Genomic DNA, 19,331 nt, shown 5'->3' with positions numbered 1-19,331 from the left:
ATCTCAAAAGGAATTTCCTCATTTGCCTAGATGAGACAAGCCAGAGGGATCGTGATTAGGGACCATGTAGAGGATCCGGAACTTGTTGAAGTTGTAGGGACGGGGAAAGGCATTGGTGAGTTAACGCCCGATCCTCCTTATGATATCACTCCTGAAGCTCAAGCCTCCATTAATCTAATAATCGAAGAAGTTGAAGCTGCTACCAATGTCAAAATAGATCTATTTAATATTTGGCACATCGCGGGACTATGCATAAGCATAAGTGAAGTACTCCCAAATGTTGTAGAAGATGAGAAATGGAATGAACTGCTGAAACTGGAAAATGTAATCTTTTCCTTGACCAAAACAAAAGTGTTTCACGAAGCTCTCAAGATAAGATAACTAGTGGAAGCCTATACGAGAGTTCGTGCCCTTTTTCCATTCTATATCAGTTGTAGAAGGAATATCAATTCGTTTGTTGTTACTACGAAAACTGATTTAAAGGTGATAAACCATCTTAGTGGACTAATGAAGGAGTATTGTTCAACCACTCTTATATTCATGTATGGCACATAATCCTCCAGTTTAGATGAATCTCGGGTTCCTACTCCTCGAACAAATTTAAACTATTATCATGAGGACGAGCCAATGGATTTCTTTGACGAAATGTCACCCCCTGAAGGTAAGATTCGTTTTATCTTTAGAGCTAAACAGATCTTCGAGAGAGGTGAAGAAATGTCGAAGGAGTATCTAATCGAACAGGTGAACTCTTCTGCAGAGGAACGACGTTTTCAAATATTTCACATGGATGATCATTCGCGGCCATCTATTAAAGAGAAGTTTCCCTTTTCTAAGGAAGAGATAGAGCGTTATTGGGCCTCTGTACGGGAAGAGGGGTTATTATCTAATGAAAAAGTATCAACAAGTGTTACTCTTTCTGAGTCCTAAGAAAGTGAGAAAGAAGTTGAGGGAAATCAAATCTGTTCAAAACCATCGTCCGCAGTTGACGAAGTTCCCTCCTCTTCTCCTCAAATTGAAAATACTTCCCGACATGGGTTGAATCATCTTCTCCAGAAGAGAAGGCGGCTAAGGAGAAGGAGTCTAAAGCTCAAAAATCCAAGAAGCCAACTCTTGCTAACTCTTTTCCTGGTATGTCTATCAACTCCAAAGAAATTTTGGGTTGTATCCGTAAACTGAGCAATGAGGTTCTTGGAGATGAGGTCGGTTCTCAAGAAATAATTTATGTACCTCATCCTCAATGTCTAACCCGGAACGCAGAACCAGAATTATCCATTCAGTTCAGTTCTCGTCTTGCCCCTCTTAGTTTTATCCATGTTGGCTCTCACCTCTCTGTCCCTTCTCATTCTGAAAAGGAGTCTCCAAGAATAGTGGACATCCGCCAAATCGTCATGGAGCCTCTGGCTCCGTGGCAGGAGACCTTACAATCCTTTCACTCAAGGTTGCAACACATAGAGAGATTGTCTGCATCATCTTCGGCTGTGCATGTTGAGCTAGCTATGGCTCATAGGATAATAGACGGAAATGTTGTGGGTAACACGCAAGAGTTATTGTGATGAGACAACAACTATCCTAGATGGGATGGAATCTCTTTTTGGCACGAATCTCACTCTTCATGGAGAGACTAAATCTTCAGTTGACCTTTTTTCTTCTCAAATGATGGAAATCGCTAAATCTCTAAAAGCTGTTGAATTGGAGAAAATGGAAGAAGCTAATGCAGCTGCGCGTAGATTTTAAGATGAGGAGAATGTAGCTATTGAGGCTGCTGAACAATCTGCTGAAGTTGATGATCCTGACGATATTACTTTGCAAGAAATGACAAACCGGGGGAATTCTTACCCTCGTAGCTCTCGTTCCAGACGCAAGTTGACTCGAAGCGGTCATAACATCCCTCCACCTGATCATGATCCACAAAGAGGAAGACAGAATCAACGAGGAAGAGGACGTGGATGTGACTCTGGTGATCATGACCCTAGAAGTTTCATTGCTAAAGTCATGGGGGATATTGACGAAAGAACTAAAAAGGATCCTAAAATTCTGTAATTTCTGCCCTTTTATTTATGAACTCCTTGAACTGATATTGTTGAATTTATGTTCTTGACTAATTTTATTTTTTGACTTCATTATCAAACAGGGAAAATTGACTGATACATGTTTATGATATAATCAATTACTTGTTTTGATCATTTTTATGATAAAAAATCAAAAAGGGAGAAATTGCTAGATATATGGCATTGACTTGATAATTTATTCTAAACAATTAAAGAGGGAGAAATTGTTATATTAAAGTCGCTAATTATCTTAGGATAATTAATCAACGTTATAAAATTACCGGGTTTTGATAATTTAGTTTAAATAATCAAAAAGAGAGAAATTGTTAGATTAAATTAATCTAGGACATTTAATATAATGAATTTATTGGGTTTTGATAATTTAACTTAAATAATAAAAAAAAAAGAAATTGTTAGGTTAAAGTCTTTTATTAATTTTAAGTGTATCAATAAGACTGATTTGTGTTAAATTGATTCTATGTAGGTTCAAAGTGAAGAAAATCGAAATGGGAATCAAGTCCAATAGTAAATTAAATTCAGTATTTGGTCAACTTCGGTTTCTGGATAAGCGCTTCCGATATTTTGATTCACTTCGATTTCTAGAGAAACGCTTCCGGTATTATGTTCACTTCGGTTTTTGGAGAAGCGCTTCCGGTATTATGTTCACTTCGTTTTTGGAGAAGATCTTTTGGTATTATGTTCACTTCGTTTTTAAAAAAGCGCTTTCGGTATTTAGATTCACTTCGGTTTTTGGAGAAGCGCTTCCGGTATTATGTTCACTTCGTTTTTGGAGAAGCGCTTCTGGTATTATGTTCACTTCGGTTTTTAAAGAAGCGTTTTCAGTATTTTGATTCACTTCGGTTTTTGGAGAAGTGTTTCCGGTATTATGTTCACTTCGGTTTTTGGAGAAGTGCTTCCGGTATTTTGTTCGACTTCGGTTTTTAGAGAAGCGCTTCCAGTATTTTGATCGGCTTGGATTTTGAGAAGCGCGTCCGGTATTATGTTCACTTCTGTTTTTGGAGAAACGCTTCCAGTATTTTTTTCCACTTCGGTTTTTAGATAAGCACTTCCGGTATTATGTTCACTTTGGTTTTTAGAGAGGCGCTTCTGGTATTTTGATTCACTTCGGTTTTGGGAGAAGCGCATCTGGTATTATGTTCACTTTGGTTTTTGGAGAAGCGCTTCCGGTATTTTGATTCACTTTGGTTTTTGGAGAAGCGCTTCCGGTATTATGTTCACTTCGGTTTTTGGAGAAGCGCTTCCAGTATTTTGATGAACTTCGATTTCTGGAGAAGTTCTTGTGAAGAGTTTGTGAAGACTTGTGAAGAATAGAAATAGATATTATCTTCTAACATAGATAATATCAAAGTGTATGTCGACGCGGTTAACAATACTTGGTCAACCCCTGCTATTGTTGACTCCTTTCTAACATAAGTATTATGCATATTGTGTAAAAATATCAGTCAATTTGAATTAATATCCAATGCAATATTGACAATCTACCAAGATGTGATAGACGATTATAAAATTTGTCATTCATGTCCTCTAGAAAAACATATTAAGCTTGTCTTTTTTTCAAATTCATTTACTCTTATGTCATTTGAGATTATTCACACTAATTTATGTACATATCTTGTTTTGAGTTTTTCTGATTATCGATATACATTATTATTAGATAATTATTTTATGTTTTTTGAACATTTCCTTTTTCCAATATATGTGATGCATATTCTACGTTCTTAAATTTTATAACGTTTATTCGCACTCATTTTGAAAGAAACATAAAAAAAACATTCATTGTGATAATGATAAATAATTTAATAACAATCCTTTTTAGGAATTTTGTAAACATCATTGTCTTTCTTTTCGTTTTTCATGCCCTCACACATCACCTCAAAATGGAAAAGAAAAATTAAAAATTTCTACACTTCTTCACCTCCATCATTTTGCCATCATGCATTATATTACAAATGACAACTTACCTCGGGAATATTCTTCCCCCAAAAATTATTAAATTATTAATCCCTCCTCATATTTTTTCTTTAAAATATACATCATATTCTCATCTCAGTTTTGAAGTTGCCCTAGATTGCCAAATATGTAGGGAACAAACACCCAATATTTTTTCACTAAATTAGATGATTTATATTTATATATATGACTAGATGAAGATATAATAATTAAAAAAAAAACATTTCTGCCTTAAAATGATTTGACAATATATATATATGCATAAATATGGTGAATATATTATAAATAAATAAAAAGAAAAAGAAAAAGGTAATAACGCGATTTCGATTACGCGTAACAAGTGAGGGAGTAACGACTGTTGGAGGAACACATCTGTTTACAGCTTCAGCTTTTATGGAATGAACCTGGAATCTTCTTTATCTTTCTTTCCCATTCTCAATGATCAACACAGCTAGGGAAATTTGATGGAGATAAAAATACTTCAATCATCATATCAATCAATATATTATAACAACCATCAATATCAATTCAATTCAATGGCTTCTTCTTCATCATCACTAATCATGCTCTTCTTGGTACTGAGCTTCGCTTTCGTAATTTTGAGTATAGATGTATGCAGCGCAAACTTCAACCAGAAGGTAGACATAACCTGGGGCGACGGCAGAGCAAAAATACTCAACAACGGAGACCTTCTGAGTCTCTCCCTTGATCAGCCCTCCGGCTCCGGTTTTCAGTCCAAGAATCAATACCTCTTCGGTAAAATCGATATGCAGATCAAACTCGTCTCCGGGAACTCCGCAGGCACCGTCACCGCCTACTACGTAAGTTAACAAACAAACAAACAAATCATCTCATGATCTTACAATGAATTGTAATTAAATATTGGGTGCAGTTGAAATCGCCTGGATCGACTTGGGACGAAATAGATTTCGAATTCTTGGGGAATCTGAGCGGCGACCCTTACATTCTTCACACCAATGTGTTCAGTCAAGGAAAAGGAAACAGAGAGCAACAATTCTACCTCTGGTTCGATCCAACAGCAGATTTCCACACCTATTCAATCTTATGGAACCCACAACGAATTATGTATGTAATAATGTAAATGTAATTCATTCATTCTTTCTATAACATATACTCATAATAATAATCTTATTGTTAATAACAACAGATTCTCAGTCGACGGGATACCCATTAGGGAATTCAAGAACGCAGAGTCCATCGGCGTTCCCTACTTAAAGAACCAGCCTATGAGGATCTATTCAAGCCTATGGAACGCCGATGATTGGGCAACCAGAGGTGGACTTGTCAAGACGGATTGGACCAACGCTCCGTTCACCGCCTCTTACCGCAATTTCAACGACGCCACCGCCTGCGTCTGGTCCGCTGCCGCCGGAAAGTCGTCTTGCACCGACTCGTCCTCTGTCTCAAGTGGCAATGCCTGGATGAATCAGCAGATGGACACGACCGGCCAAGAGAAGATGAGATGGGTGCAGAACAACTACATATAATTACTGCAATGACACCGAGAGGTTTCCTTTAGGGTTGCCGGCTGAATGTTCCTTATTAAGGGCATAACCGTAATCTTTATACACCACATTTTTTTTATTTCATTTTATTCTTTTGTTTAATTATATTCTTTTTTTCCTTTTTCCTGGTAGTAATTGAAATAATTATTTTATTCTTTTAGAAATTTATGATTCAATCTTCTTTTTTTATTTATAATTGAGGAATAAGTTATATTTTTTTTCTCATTATTGTTATTAGTAGTAGCATCATTGCATTTCAAAAGAATAACTATTTTAAAGAGAAGTTTAAAAAGAATTTAATGTCTTAATAATTATCCTAATCAATTTAAAAATTTGTAACAATAAATTTTGTTTATAATTTTTTGACATGCTAAATATGGTCATGGTCATGATTGGATTGAATGGTTCACTAAAAAGTCTTAACAGTTTTTTGAGTTGTATAATTTGAAGTTCAATATATATTTGTATGAAAGAGCTATCGTGATCAATTCAGATTTATTGTGGAGATAAGACCTCGATTAACTTCTGCGGATGATGCCTAATGGAGGGTTAAGTGTCTCAATATGGTTTTTCATGAGCCCGTTTAAATTGTCATTATAGGAATGTCATTATTAAGGATATGTTTAATTCTTGGACTAACGATTTTAACAGTCACATCAGATCATTCTAAGGTTTTGATCATGGTAGGCGTAAGGAGGTAAAACCGAACATATATGATGTTATGCGGTGGAAAAATATAGATTGTTTTCACGTGGGACATTCTTATAACTTGTATGCTCAACTTCGTAAAATTACTATTTGGAGAAATTTTGGGAGTCTAAAATTCATTTTAAGATTCCGTTTTTTGGTTGAAGTGTTATTCATAGTGGGACGAACGATATATGTATGAAAACAAACTTGTATTATGATTAGTCGTTGTCGGATATGCTTTATGGAGGTTGAATTGGCGTCTCGCCTTCTTCTACATTGTCGTAAGGTGGTGGGTAATTAGAGTCTTTTTAGAGCATGACTAGATTTTAGTTGGTGATGTCTGAGTCTCTCGGTAGTTGTTGGGAGGTTTGGATCAAGATGACAAATATAATAGGTCTGAATTTTTACTTGGAAAAATATTGGACGATCTAGGTCTATATTTGATATTAGTTTCATTGGCGTATAGGGAAATATGCATGATCGAACTCTTACATTGTTTTTTCATTATAACATCTTTCCTAAAAGAGTAATTTCCTCTCCAACTTCCATTTTCTTGTGCTTTTTGAAAAATGTCTAATCTATGTTGACTACATTATCCATTATGAATAAATTTTTCTCTTTTTTCTCATCGACTAAAATAATTTTGATTCAACTGAAACCATTGCATTGAGTTCTCTTGGGGTGTTCTAAATTCGAGCTAAAAGACACTATTCTAAATAGTTTGCAGATTCATCTTACTTGTACTATTTAGAGTTTTGAGTGTTAAAAATATGGATTTTAAGTTTTGTGAATACGTAATTACTGAAAGATGAACAATGGGCTCTACATTTTTTATGGAATTGATATTTATTATGGAGAATGGTATAACTGCGAGAAACTTGTTTAATGGTCTAATGTTGGTTTTACTCTTATGTGGTTGTTGGTTTGCTTGTGTGGCATGATAAACTAACAATTTTCTCTAACATTTACTTTATTTGATAATGTAAAGTTTAGTACAAACTATTTGTAAGAAGTTATATACAAATAAAAGGGAAGTTAAAGAAGCTACAAAACTTTAACATTTCATTCTCCCCTCAAATCCCCAAAAAGAAAATAAAGGTGAAGTAACAAATTCTTACAAAGAGCACATGTTTTGGTCTTCTTATCTTTTGCATGCTTTTATTTTTGTTTGAAATGTGAATTTTATTTTTCATGATCTAATATGTTTTGATTTGAAAATTAATACTACTGTATACACTCATTTTTAACTTTAGATATTTTCACCTTATGGCCAGGTTGAAAATGTGTGCTACTTGCATGATGAAATGAATATAATCTTTTGTCCTAATATTTAAATTATTTTTTAGTGTTCTCTAATTGTTTGAATACTATTTGAATGAGAAACATTGAATAAAGAGACTTCTATCATGCTATAACTAATGTTACTTTAATGAACTGCATTTGTGTAATTTAAGTTAGCATATCTTGTTTAAATGTATAATGGTAGGTTAAAATGTGGTCATGAGGTTGTCAATAGCAAATAATCTTATTTTTTTGTTATTGTTTCTACCTACTAATATATGTGATGTTGGATTTCATTGTCCGAGCTAGAGGACATCATTATTCTATTTTTTGGGATAGAAAAGTTACCCAACTAAAACTAAAGGATCTGTCTATTTAAAATAGGGAAGAATATCAATTTTATTCATAAAGTTGAATGAAGGTTTTAAATTTGTTTATTAACTTATAAAATTTTAAAATATGTACACAACACCTGAAAACTTTTCCTCACAAACTAAGTTTTGGTTTGTTCTAAAAAATCTTCATGCATATACTTAATTGCAGCATCGATAGCACTCACATTGTCAACATAAATAATGTATACCTTATTTTCAATTCCACTCCCTTCCACAATTTAAAAGATTATCGAAAATTTGAGGACCACTATGAAGAGGAATATGAAAAAAAATGAGAACACGTTTATTCAATTTACAAGATGAGTCAATCCAATAATCGATGATGACCATGTACTCTAGTTTTTTTATTCTTCGATTTTCATAAAATTGTTGTGAGGTTAATCTTAATCACATTTTTAGCAAATCCAACAATTTGTTTTTCTTTTTCGTGATTCCACTACAACATTTTACGTATACATAATATATTAAAACATTCTTCTTCCAATAAAGTAAATGGATGTATTATGATCCAATTAGCCGAGCTTCTTTCATGCGTTCCATACAAAAATATTCATCAAGTAACAAAGATGGCATAATTGTGTTTACAAATTCGAAACCTTATAATAGTTGTTGTTGTTTAACTTTACTCTCAAGCATTATTTTAGACTTCAAGTGTTTACCACAATGATCTAAGTATCGTTTTAAGTGTGTTATAGTACTTGACTTCACCTTTGCGAGAAGTAATTGACAATGTTTGTACTTGTATTTATCATCACCTTTAGAGACTTCAACCTCAATCATATCTAACCATAATTGAGATTTTTTATGTTTGTCTTAGACTTGTGAAATGTATATCATTTCATATCACACTATCCCCTTTATCTATCAATTGATTTAGGATCTCATTTGAATCCAACTGAGCTTGAACATTAGTTTAGCGGAGAGTTAGTTGGAATCCAGTTGTAGTTTCCCTCTATTTAGTTTAAATTGAACTTTCCTCGACATTTCTTGCCTTGGTATATCGGAAGGTGCTAATTCGTAATCTTGTCTTAAAATCACAGAAAATATAAAAGTATAATATTGCAAAGAAATTAAATAAACTACAATATATATCACCGAAATCAAATGTTGATTTGAGGTATGCGGTTAACACATTTTCTTTAAAATAGTTTCACCGTCTCTTTCTTGTGCTGAAGATTATCAGATGGTTCTCAAGATACAACAAATTTAGTAGTGATTTAGCACTAAAATCACTATGTAGAGAATTAGATCAACATTCATAAATATCACCGGGATCAAATTAGAATTGTGTGAAACCACAAATAATATGATCAATGGAATGTTTTTTAAAAAAAAAAATCAATAAGTATCTAGCTTCTTATGATGTTGAAAGTGAAAAACAATGAAGTTCATTTATGGTGATTGAAGAATAAAATTATGTAATTATGCAAATGTTATTGTCTTGAACAATATGTGATCAATTGAGAAGTTATATCAAAATAAATTAGTCAATCAACGTATGAATTTATCATTGTATTTGATTGAAAATTTCTCATTTGCATATATATATATATATATATATATATATAACGATGTTTAATTTTCAAAGTTTTTGGATTGTTGGATCGAGAGTTGTGGTTAATTTAGATATATATGTGAGAGTAAATGAATACTTAAGTTAGATTGTGGGTTGACCCGTCCATAAACTTAAAATAGTTAAAAATAAAATTAGAAATGCTATCACATTTTTACTGTAATTTTTTTTCACGTTTTTTTACCATTACCCGTGCAAATTGTCACGGCCCAATCTTCATGGCCCAAGAAGAGGAGGCTTAAGGAGAATGTCACAACCCAATCTTCCTGGCCCAAGAAGAGGAGGAGGCTTAAGTCCGCTTAAGCCCAAGGCTAGGAATATTCTAGCTGGAAGGCATGTGCTTGATTAACGCAACACTAATTGAGAGTTGAAAGACATGTCCTTGATTAGCGCATCACTAATTGATACTTAAAAGGAATGTCCTTGATTATTCCATCACTAATTGACAATTAGAAGGAATCCCTAAATTAGTGCATCACTGATTGACACTTATAAGTAATGCTCTAAATTAGTGTGTCATTAATGTAATAGTTAGAATTAGTCCTATAAATACCTATGAGGTATTACATTGTAAATCACCAAGTATTCAAGTGATATAATATTATTTTTTGTAAGAGTTACTCTCTCTCTAGAATTCTTGTGTCAATTTTATTAAATGTCGAGTGTTGCGTCGAGTAAGGCTGACTAGTTACTCGTTCTTGCGAAGATCGTAACTAGTGCCACACGGATCGTCAGTGAAAAGACTGAGCCCGTAACAATTGGTATCAGAGTTGAAATGACGAAGAGATCGGAAGAAAATTCAAAGGTCATGGACGAAGTAGAGAATCTTCCTCACGGGACTGGAGAAGATGGTAGGAACTCTCGCAAAGTTCAGGAGGGAGGAACCAAAGCTACCAAAGAAATGAGAATGCAAGAGAAACCATAGTTGACATATGAGAGGAATAGCAAGGGGAAAATGGTGGAAACCATACCTACAACAATGAAGACCCAGTTAAGTCTACCAAACCCAATGGTAGAGAAGATCGGGAGAAGAAACATGTAGAGAGACCCCGGATAAAGTGTTTGTTTTGTGAAGGGCCGCACAAAGTAAGAGAGTGCCCTATGAAGAATAAACTATCAGTATTGATGGAGGAGCAAGAACGCCTTCACGATGAAGCTCGATTGGGGTCGTTAAACTTATTTAGTGTCGTTACAACAAATTTTGATGAGGCAAAGTCCGCGACGAAATGGCGACTATTTACGGAAACAAAAGTAAGAAACCACATGGTTAAAGCTTTGCTCGATACGGGAGCCAACAACAATTTTCTAGAGGTAAAGGAGGCGGGAAGACTGGGGATCAGGTACACTAAGGAGCAAAGATGGCTTAAAGTAGTAACTCGGAACCAAGTGCAACTTATGGAGTTGCTCGTAATGTAAAGATCAACTTGAGGGAATGGACTGACCTTCTGGAGTTCTCCATTATATACATGGATGACTACAAAATGGTTCTGGGCATAGAGTTCCTAAACAAGGTAAATGTCATCCTACTCCCTTCTGCCAATATGATGTACATTCTAGAGCAAGGTAATACTCACACAATACCTTTAACAAGGGAGGGCAAGATAGAAACTAGGCACCTATCTTCCATGCAACTCTCAAAATGTGCGGAGAAGACCTACCCATCATCTTTTGTCACTGTGAAAAAAGATGAGAAAACTGCGTCTAAAGAGAAGATACCTCCAGAAGTTACAATTGTCCTAGAGAAAGGTCACGATGTAATATCCGCTGGATTATTAGAGAAACCCCACCATAAGAGAGAGGTGGATCACAGAGAAGAGTTAGTCAAATGTATTAAACCATCGGCGGTGGTTCTTTATCGCATTAAACCTCCTAAATTGGAGGAATTGAAGAGGGAACCGGATGAGTTTCCCTTCAAGAAAGAGAAGTACGAAATAACCAAGACCGCCAAAAGAATGAAGAAATGGGAGGACAAGAAGAGAATACACTTGGAGTTCAGAGGAAACCGAGTGATGGTAAAACTTCTCCTTCATCTAGAGAGACGATTTTCCAAAGTTCACAAGGGGTTTGTGAGGCAATATGAAGGCCCTTTCTTAGAGAAGAAATGAGTTAAAAATCCAGCATGTTGCTTAAAACTTTTATCCTATGTGGAGACACCATCTAGGCCTACAAGGAGGAAGCAACGAGGACGTCGCCAGATTGAGCGGGGAGAATGTCACGGCCCAATCTTCTTGGACTAAGAAGAGGAGGCTTAAGGAGAATGTCACGGTCCAATCTTCCTGGCCCAAGAAGAGGAGAAGGCTTAAGCCTGCTTAAGCCCAACGCAATGAATATTATAGTTGGAAGGCATGTGCTTGATTAACGCATCACTTATTGAGAGTTGAAAGGCATGTCCTTAATTAGCGCATCACTAATTGATACTTAAAAGGAATGTCCTTGATTAGTCCATCACTAATTGACAATTAGAATGAATCCCTAAATTAGTGCATCACTGATTAACACTTATAAGGAATGCCCTAAATTAGTGTGTCATTAATGTAATAGCTAGAATTAGTCCTATAAATACCTGTGAGGTATTACATTGTAAATCACCAAGTATTTAAGTGATATAATATTATTCTTTGTAAGAGTTACTCTCTTTGTAGAATTCTTGTGTCAATTCTATTAAACGTCGAGTGTTGTGTCGAGTAAGGCTGACTAGTTACTCGTTCTTGCGAAGATCGTAACTAGTGCCGCACGGATCGTCAGTGAAAAAATTGAGCCCGTGACAAAATGCACGGGCTACATGTTAGTTGATATTAATACCCCATTTAACTTACTCATTTAATTAAAAATTTAATCCAAATATATCAATTTACTTTTATACTATAAAATAAAATCCAAATATACTTGGATTAATGGAAAAACTAATAACAAATAAAATAGTCTCTTTTTTTTTTATCTCTTTTGATTAAATGTTTTAAACTTTATACTTTAATTTAAGTAATTTATTTTAAACATACTATAAAAATATCATATTATATATTATTTATCTATGTATCATAAAAATGCTACATTTTACTATTTTTCTAATGTGAACAAACCCATTAACTCGATTTTTATTCTTGATACTCACCCATACAATTTTATTCTTGAATTCTCATTTTCATTCATATAATTGAAAGTCGTCAAGCTGCTTCTCGATAAATGGTGAATGGTTAGATAAATTCATACAGTTATTAAGCGATATATTACCGGTGCTTCTCGATAAATGGTGAATGGTTAGATAAATTCATACAGTTATTAAGCGATATATTACCGGACTCGTATTGATAGCGAGACTGAAAATGTGTTGTTAGAGCTAATTAATTTTTATGTAAAGGTATCCTTTTGACCATGAAAACTAAAATTTAAATTTTCAAATTAATTAATAAACCAATATTCTTTTTTTAATCTATGTAGATAATATTTAACATAAAAAATGCAAATAATTTAAATTTCTCACAAAGTCAATGAATTCAAAATTATCCATAATTAATATAAAAAAAGGAAAAAATTTAGCTGTAGCATCCAATAATTCTCGTTTAAACTTTAAATTAAAAAAAAATGGAATAAATTTCGCTGACTTGTACCAATATAAAAAAAAATGTGATCTCTCAAATTTTCTCCAACATTTTCATACTTATTTTTCCTCACCCCCTTAACAAGTTAACAAACACTCCTAATTTTTAAATCTAGCACTCAAAATAGTTTATCCCTATTTGAATTTCTCGATGTTTAATTATAATATTTCAAAACCGAGACAACATGACAAAAATAATTTCAATTATAACTTAAATTTAGCCTAAAGAGTACGAAAAAGTGCACCCATCTCATTTATTTTTGTTCATATTTTCATCTTTAGTCACAAAAAATAAGGTCAAAGAATGATAAGCGAAAGAAGACGCTTACTATATAGATTCCCTTCAATTATCACTTAGAATATTTGTTCGATTATTTTGTTTTCTCAAAAAATATTATATCTAAATAATTTAATAAAAAATATTGCAGTTTTAAAAAAAAAATCAACAATACATTTTATTATAAAATAGAATTTTGATAAAACTCAATATAAATTAAATATTCAAGTAATAATAAAAAAAAACATGTAAATAATATTTAAAGACGTATAGGTATTTTCAAGAAATTTTCACTTATATCAAACTATAAAGATTCTCGTGTTATGTATACGAATAAAAATATAAACAAAAAAATATAATAATATGTATTTAATGTTTAAAAGTTTTAATAAATCACGAATAATATATTAAAATAAAAAATAAAACATTCTTATTCCACATTTTATTCACTTCGGTAAAACAACATATCTTCTCACATATCTCATCATATATATTCTTTCCTACTGAACTCTCATCTCGTGAACTTATACTTTTGGTTAAATAAAAAATCTCAAACATTATCAATCTCTTTTTTACCCTAACTTTAGACTATCAATGCTCAATCGACCTCTCATCTCGTCACCTTAAAACACTCAGACTGACCAAGCATCACATTCCACATTTATCTATCATTTCAAATCGGACTTCTCATCTTGTGACCTTAACTTTCACTTCAGTCAAACAATTAATCTTTTTGTATATTTTAACCATTAATATCATCAATGTCATTCTCAATCAACCTCTATCTCTTACCTTACTTTCACTTCGACTAATTAAAAATTATCTCATTCCATATTTATCCATCAATCATAATCGACCTCTATTCTTTCAAAGACCTTACTTTCACTTCATTAAACAACTAATCTTCTCACATATTTTATAATATACAACCCGACATTTGTATCCTCACATTAGTTAACCATACATCTTATTCCACATTTATCCACCCCAATTGACCTCTCATCTCGTTACCTTACTTTTACTTTGAATAATTAACCATCTCATTCCACATTTATCCATCAATTCACAATTGACCTCACATCTCGAGACATTGCATTCTTTGTCAAACAACTTATCTACTAACATATTTTATAATATACAACTCAACATTTTTTATCCTCAATTCGGCTAACCCTCCATCTGATTCTATATTTATCCACCCCAATAATCGACCACACATATGTGACCTTACACTTTCACTTTGATCAAATCAACCATCTCCAACATTACCAATATCTTTTACTCTTCACTTTGGTCACCGATCCCCAACTGACCTTTTATCTCGTGACCTATCTCCTCACATATTTTACAATATACAACCTGACTTTTTTATCCTCACTTCGAATAACTAACCATCTCATTCCACATTTATCCACACCCTAATCAACCTCTCATATTGTGTGACCTTACACAATTTTATTTCGGTCAAATCAATTATCTCCAACGTTATCAATCTCTTTTACTCTCAATTTGACCCTTCAACTTCTCAATCGACCTCTCATAGCGTGACCTTACTTACATCGATTAATCAAAACCATCTCATTCCACATTTTTATCACACTAATCTTAATCAACCTCTCATCTCAAAACTTACTTTCATTTCGGTCAAACAATCAATCTCCTCACATATTTTACAATAAACAACCTGACTTATTATCCTCACTTCGACTAACCAGATCATCTCATTTCACATTTATCCACCCTAATCGGACATCTCATACCGTGGCCTTAAACTTTCACTTTGGTACATTACCAATCTCTTTTACCCTCACGCTGGCCATCAATCCCCAATCGACATTTTATCGTGTGGCATACTCACTTCGACTAACGAATTTTCTCATTCCATATTTTTATCCACCTCAATTGACTTCTAATCTTGTGACCTTATACTTTCAATTCGGTCAAATCAACAAACAATAAAACAGTTCCCTTCATATCGTGGATGTCATTTACCCAACCACCAATTTCATCGTATATTTTAACCATCTATCCCAATCGACCTCTAATTTTATGAACGTCATTACCCACCCACCAATTTTATAAAAAAATTAACTAATATCATTCGCATTCAGCATAATTTAAAAATTATGCCTAACGGGATTTGAACCATGGTCTTCATTATGTACCATTAACACTTTAACCCCTTCACCACTTAATATTGTTGATTTATATTTATAATTTTGTATATGCATATATAATTTATATGACTAACAATTAAAAAAATACTTTATATATATATATATATATATATATATATATATATATATTTGTATCATAAAATATTTAATAAATACGTTTTATTTTAATATATTTAAATTAAATTTTTATTTTTAAAATTTATTATTTTTTCAATAAGGTTTATTTTATATTTATATATATATATATATATATATATGAATTATTATTATACTATTAATGTTCATTTTATAATATTGTTTTAAATAAATTTTGAATTATTTATTTTGTTTATTTAAATTTATTATTAAAATAAAAAAATATATTAATTTCTTTCTTAATTAACTAAACCTCTCTTTATTTATATATATATATTCAGAAAAATCAACCACCAATCTCAATCACATTTTCACAGATCACGTATTTTTTTAACAAATCAACTACCAATCTCAATCGACCATTAATCTCATGACCTCACGATCCTTTGTTATTGGCCTCTTATCTCTCGACAAACCACATCCCAACCACACTTTAACACGTCTCTTATCCCTAAGAAAATAATATACCAATCTCAATTGACATTTAACATCGTGACCTCACATTTTGATCAATCAAATATTTGATTCATATTTTTTTAATCACTTTCAATTATTACCGACTTATTATCTATCGACAAACTACATCACAATCACACTTGGTTATAAGGTTGTACTTGTTTTGTTAGGTTCAAAGTTCAAAACATACATATAACATTTTTAATTTTATTTTTAACCGTTTTAAGTTTATAGGCGTATCAACCCACAATCCGACCCAAGTATCATTTCACTCTCGTATATATATATATATATATATATATATATATATATATATATATATATATATATATATATATATATATATATATATATATATATATTCAAATTAACCACATCTCTTGACCCAACAATCCAGATACTTTGAAATTAAGCATTATTATATATAGGGGTGAACAATGGATGGATTAATCTGAAATCCAATCCGATCCGAATTTGAAATACTAATTCGGATTGGATATTTCGGATTGAATTGAGATCATATCGAATTGAATCTGGATCGGATTAAATTCATATTGGATTAGGATTATCCAAATGATCTAAACTATCTAAATAAAACTATGTTTTTCAATTTGTTTTCTTTAAATTACATTTCATTTAAATATAATATATTTTTTACTTATTTCTGCATTGTTTAATTAACAAAATTTTTTTCAGATTTAAATTATAAACAAACAAAATTAATTATAAAATTAAAAGTTTAATACTATTGTTTTATAATCAAACATTAAAAAATAAATTAAGTAATTAGATTTTTTTAATCAAGAGTTGAGATTTAACCGACTAATCCGATTCGGATTCGAAATACAAAATTTAATTAACTATTTTGTGTTGGATTAAATTCGGATTAAATTTGAATAATCTAATTAATTTAATATTATTGAATAATTTCAAGTTGACATTTATAAATATATAAATATTTTTTTAGTTTGGATTGTCCAAACCATATTTCATCCAATTCATATCCGTATTAATTTGTAAAATAATTTGGATTACGAATTAGATAAATTTAGTTTGGATTTAATACAGATCGGACAAAACTGATTGGTTTTACCCGTTGTTCACCCTAATTATATATAGAGAGTTAATTAAAAAAGTTGAACCTATATTGTTAAGAATGTCTCACATTCATCAAATTTGATGTTGAATTAAAATATATAGTTTTATTAGCCTATTTGGTTAAATAGTTGTATTTGTTTTATTATGTTGCAAGTTCAAAACATACTTATAACATTTTTAATTTTATTTTTAATCGTTTTTAGTTTATGGACGGGTCAACCCACAATCCGATCCAAGTATCTATTACTCTCGCATATCAATTCTCAACCAGACGATGCGAATCCTTTCTAATTAAGCACTAGTAATATAATTAAGCATTATTATTATTATTATTATTAATATTATATATATATAGTGTTACAATATCACCCAATGTTCACACCCCTCTAAGAAAAGCAACTAATTTTATTTTTTTATATAGGGATCTAGTTTCTAATGAGAAATACCACTGAGTTTTAAACATGTGAGCAATCAATTTCAATTTCAGATGTAATATATATGAGTAAAATTGGAGTGTTCCTTTTCTTCTGTGAATATTTGAAAACAAAATAGAGACAATAGAAAGCTACAAGGTAAATAGAACATTTTAAAAGGCACTGTATGAAACAATACTTTTCATACTAATATGACCAAATTAAGATACAATTAATTCTAACATCTCTACCCATTTATTTATGCCTATAAAAATACTACAATGTGAGTTTAGAAAGCAAAATCTACCTCTACTATTTAACAACATTTGAATTAAGATGGATTCCAAGGACATGGGAATGTCTTTGCTCTTGATTTTCGCAGCCCTCGTTTCTCAAACCACGTCCCGGTCTCTCCTTGACACCTCGATGCTCAAGAGGCACAAGCAATGGATGGTGCAACATAATCGTGTCTACAAAGATGATGCTGAGAAGTACACTCGGTTCAACGTATTCAAAGATGGAACAGATTGAGTTGTTTAACAAAGCTGAAAACGCTCCATACAAACTCGGAGAGAACCGGTTTGTCGACCTAACGAATGAAGAGTTCAAGCTAAGGAATAGGTTCAAGAGCCAGACATCTTCAACCGATTCCTTCCAATATGGGAACATTTCAGCAGTGCCCGCACCATTGACTGGAGGAAGAAAGGCGCAGTTACTCCAGTCAAGGACCAAGGCCAGTGTGGTGAGTTAGCTTTTAAGTTCGCTTTTGTAGGATTTACTTATAAAAAATAAAAACGCCTCATTGATCAATCGATAGGGTGTTGCTGGGGATTTTCGGCTGTGCCATGGAAGGAATCACACAGCTAACGACTGGTAAGCTGATCTCCCTGAGCAAGAGCTAGTGGATTGAGACGTAAACGGAGTGGATCAAGGCTGCAATGGCGGTCTTATGGATGATGCTTTCATGTTCATAAAACGCAACAGAGGCCTCACAACCAAATCCAACTACCCATACGCTGGAACTGATGACAAATGCAGCAAAAAAAAGGCAGCCAATCACGCGGCTAAGATAACTGGATTTGAAGACGTACCCGCAAACAGCGAGAGTGCGTTGCTCAAAGGTGTGGCCAATCACCCTGTTTCGGTAGCCATTGATGCAGGAGGGTTCGCTTTTCAGTTCTACTCGGGAGGTGTGTTCACGGGTGCGTGTGGAACCTCTCTAGACCACGGTGTAACGGCTGTGGGCTATGGCACTGCGGATGATGGGACCAAATATTGGCTTGTGAAGAATTCGTGGGGGGGCTCTTGGGGCGAGGAAGGATACATCAGAATGGAACGTGGTATTAGTGCCAAGGAAGGACTGTGCGGCATAGCTATGCAGGCTTCATACCCAACTGCTGCATAAGCTAGCTCAGAAATGCCATCAAATTGTGTAAAAATGTATAGCATCAAGTGCTAGCTGTTATATCATGTCCATAATTATTATCTCACCAATCTCTCAGGATTCCAGCTGTTGAGAAACGATCTAATCTAAACACACGATAAAAGAAGATATAAAGATAAATTGGTAAAGAATAATAAAGAACACAAGATATAACGAGGTTCGGCCAACAATGCCTACATCCTCGGGGAGTCGTCCATTCTATTGATATTCCATGGAATAATGGTCCAAGTAACCCTAGGTTACAATGTC

At 32.9% G+C, this 19,331-nt stretch overlaps 2 pseudogenes; both read left to right on the top strand.

Moving 5' to 3' along the window:
- Window positions 1–4,552: 4,552 nt before the first annotated feature.
- On the top strand, window positions 4,553–5,594 carry LOC124934118 (annotated as a pseudogene).
- Window positions 5,595–17,962: 12,368 nt separating this feature from the next.
- Window positions 17,963–19,109, top strand: LOC124936521 (annotated as a pseudogene).
- Window positions 19,110–19,331: the final 222 nt, after the last annotated feature.

This window comes from Impatiens glandulifera, chromosome 4 (genome assembly GCF_907164915.1).
Source record: "Impatiens glandulifera chromosome 4, dImpGla2.1, whole genome shotgun sequence".
NCBI lineage: Eukaryota > Viridiplantae > Streptophyta > Magnoliopsida > Ericales > Balsaminaceae > Impatiens > Impatiens glandulifera.
This window is presented reverse-complemented; position numbering and strand designations above follow the sequence as displayed.